The following is a 2,900-nucleotide window of genomic DNA, read 5'->3' on the forward strand; positions in this document are numbered from 1 at the left end:
ATGTGACGTTTTTCAAAAGAACATAACAACTATATTCCATAAGAAACATCTAAGAATAGTTTTAAAAAAACTGTTCATAAGAGAAAAGCTCTCAGGCGTCTTGCATTAAGTAGCCTACACACTGGGGAAAATTATTGTATTTGTTATCAAGTGCTGTTGAGGATGAAGAGAACAAAAGTATTAACCCTTTGCGGTTTGTCTTAAGCGATCCTCAACCTGTAGTCCATCACCATGGTAACACTGAAGCAGTTTGGAAGCTGGGCATATAAAGCAAGCTCAAAGGGAAGGTCATCATTTTCACAGTTCGATAAAACCACTTTTAGTATTTGCGTGCCTTTAATAGCATGCAAAGTCATTTCAAAGATGCAAACATTTGCATTCCCTTGGCAATGATTCAGAAATCAATCTTTGGATATAACAAACTTCTTTCATACAAACATTGCATCACAAAATGCGACAACCGTCAACCGACACCACAGACACACACAAACATACACAATTTGATTGTGTGTGTGTGCAGTCCAGAGCCACAAGATAGCCATTCTTAAGTTATGTTGCTCAGGGTTTGGGGTAGCTTTAACAAAAAAAAAAAAAAAAAGTTTTATGTTATTGCTGCCAAGCGGAGCTGGGGTCGCTTGGAGATGTGGTCAGGAACTGGGTTAGGATTAGGGTGACATGTGACTCCGATCTGGGGACTGGCCATCACTGTACAAAAATGGATAAGGTAAGATGAATTTTACTCACCAATATAAAACCCTACCATCACTCTATGGTGTTTGTAGACTACACTCTACACATGAGTCACGAATGAGTTCCGTTCCTGTGCTAGCAACATAGCCCAAATTTCCGCGTATGTCGGATTTCACTGCTAAAGTCGAAATTTAGGTCAAAATATTTGGTACTTTAATTTCCCAAAACATATTTGCAGCACCCGGAAGTTGCCAGAACCAATATTTCGTTTTTTTCCACACGGACATTTATTGCGGACGGATACTTGGTGCGTGTTGAAACCTCTCAGTAGCTAACTTAGCTTTAGCGTGCGGTCTGTGTGTCATCGCTAAGCGTTAAGCAATGAGTGTGAGTGTAAAATGCCATGATTACTGTGGGAAATGTTAATAAAAAACAACGTGCTGGAGACAAGGCATGAGCGTCGTAAAGTCAAAACGTCCTAACTCCAGGACTTTCTGTGCTGTAATTCTTTTGCTAATGACGCTTGCGTGAATGCCTGTTTCATGCCTCTGGCAAAATGCAGCCTCAAGTTGGTGCTTTTTAAATAAGCTTCCAGCCTTGCACTCAACAGGCCTCATCACGGTACGGGGAGAAAAAAAACATGATCTTCCACTAAATCGTTTTGTACGATTAAACTTGTGAGAGTTAAAGCTTCTCTAGCTAACTTAGCTCAGCATAGCTTGTCCTAAAGCTTGTCTCCATAGCTAAGCAGTGATCGAGTGTGAGTGCAAAGTGAGAGGCATTTGTATTTGTAACGACACCAGATCCTGGTTATTACTTCAGCAAAAATATAAACGCAAAACTTTTGTTGTTTCTCTCCTTTTTTATGAGATGAACTCAAAGATCTAAAACTTTTACCACATACACAATACCACCATTTCTCTCAAATACTGTTCACAAACCAGTATAAACTTGTGATAGTGAGCACTTCTCCTTTGCCGAGATAACCCATCCCACCTCACAGGCGTGCCATATCAAGATGCTGATTAGACACTTTGGTTAGTGCACAGGTGTGCCTTAGACTGCCCGCAATAAAAAGCCACTCTGAAAGGTGCAGTTTTGTTTTATGAGGGCAGCATCTTGATATGGCATACCTGTGAGGTGGAATGGATTATCTCGGCAAAGGAGAAGTGCTCACTATCACAAATTTAGACTGATTTGTGAACAATATTTGAGACAAAGGGTGATATTGTGTTGCATTCGTATTTTTGTTGACTATATGAAAAAATAATATGAAAATGTTGTTTACTTTGATGTTACGACAAATTTTGCAAACAAAGTGTAGAGGCAGTTAAGTGTAGAGCCACCATTACAGTGTCAGACATTTTCATTAAAAGGTTTACGTTTTGTTTATCCAAACTTACCTCCTCCCTGGTGCTTGCGGCGGGGAGATAATGGTGTGTAGCTGGTCGGTTTCATGAGCCGCGAGATTCACCTCCGTTATGATTGGACGCCATAGGGAAAAGGGCTTGATAAAAAGCAAATGGTGACGGTGCCAGAATCAATATAGCGAAGACGTATACAAAACAAGTGTAGATATAAGGATAGTGTCAGTAAGATGGGGGCTTTAGGACCCAGATGCGGGAAGGCAGAGCAAGGAGGCAGAGGTGCAGTCCAAAAAGAGGTTTTAATTTCTAATCAAAAAGAACAAAATAAACTGAACTAACAAAACATGAAGCTAAACATGACAAAACAACTTAGGCAAAACTAACAACATGACATGGATCCTGATAAGGCACAAAGGTCAGCGTGACGTGGCGAAAGACTTACGACAGTGGCAACAGCAAAAACAACAATGAACCGACACAGACAGGGGGGAGACAACCGACTAAATACACCAACACTAATGACATAACAAGACACACCTGGCTGAGGGCACTGATTGGATGACACATGAGGGTAATGGGGAAAGGTGGACACAATCATGGATCAGGGTTGACACAGACACCACACAAGGAAGGGCAAGTGACCTGAAACGAGAGGAGTCAGACTTTTCACAATAAAACAGGAAATGACAAGACAATGGGAACACACAAGGAAAACATGACAGGGACTAAACAAGACTGAAAATAAACATGACAGATAGGTAGATATGACACGGAATTTATGAGTCGTGTGCCTATAGCAACGCTATGCTAATAATGTCCATGCATTCCATTGCCTTGGATGGG

General features: G+C 40.9%; 1 long non-coding RNA gene across 1 annotated transcript; it reads right to left on the reverse strand.

Moving 5' to 3' along the window:
- LOC144060911 (uncharacterized) lies at window positions 1-2,524 on the reverse strand. The gene is made up of 3 exons (XR_013296037.1): window positions 2,500-2,524; window positions 2,094-2,197; window positions 1-705 (listed from the first exon to the last, which is right to left on the reverse strand). It is a non-coding gene; the product is annotated as an uncharacterized LOC144060911 (long non-coding RNA).
- Window positions 2,525-2,900: the final 376 nt, after the last annotated feature.

This window comes from Vanacampus margaritifer, chromosome 1 (assembly GCF_051991255.1).
Source record: "Vanacampus margaritifer isolate UIUO_Vmar chromosome 1, RoL_Vmar_1.0, whole genome shotgun sequence".
NCBI classification, from domain to species: domain Eukaryota; kingdom Metazoa; phylum Chordata; class Actinopteri; order Syngnathiformes; family Syngnathidae; genus Vanacampus; species Vanacampus margaritifer.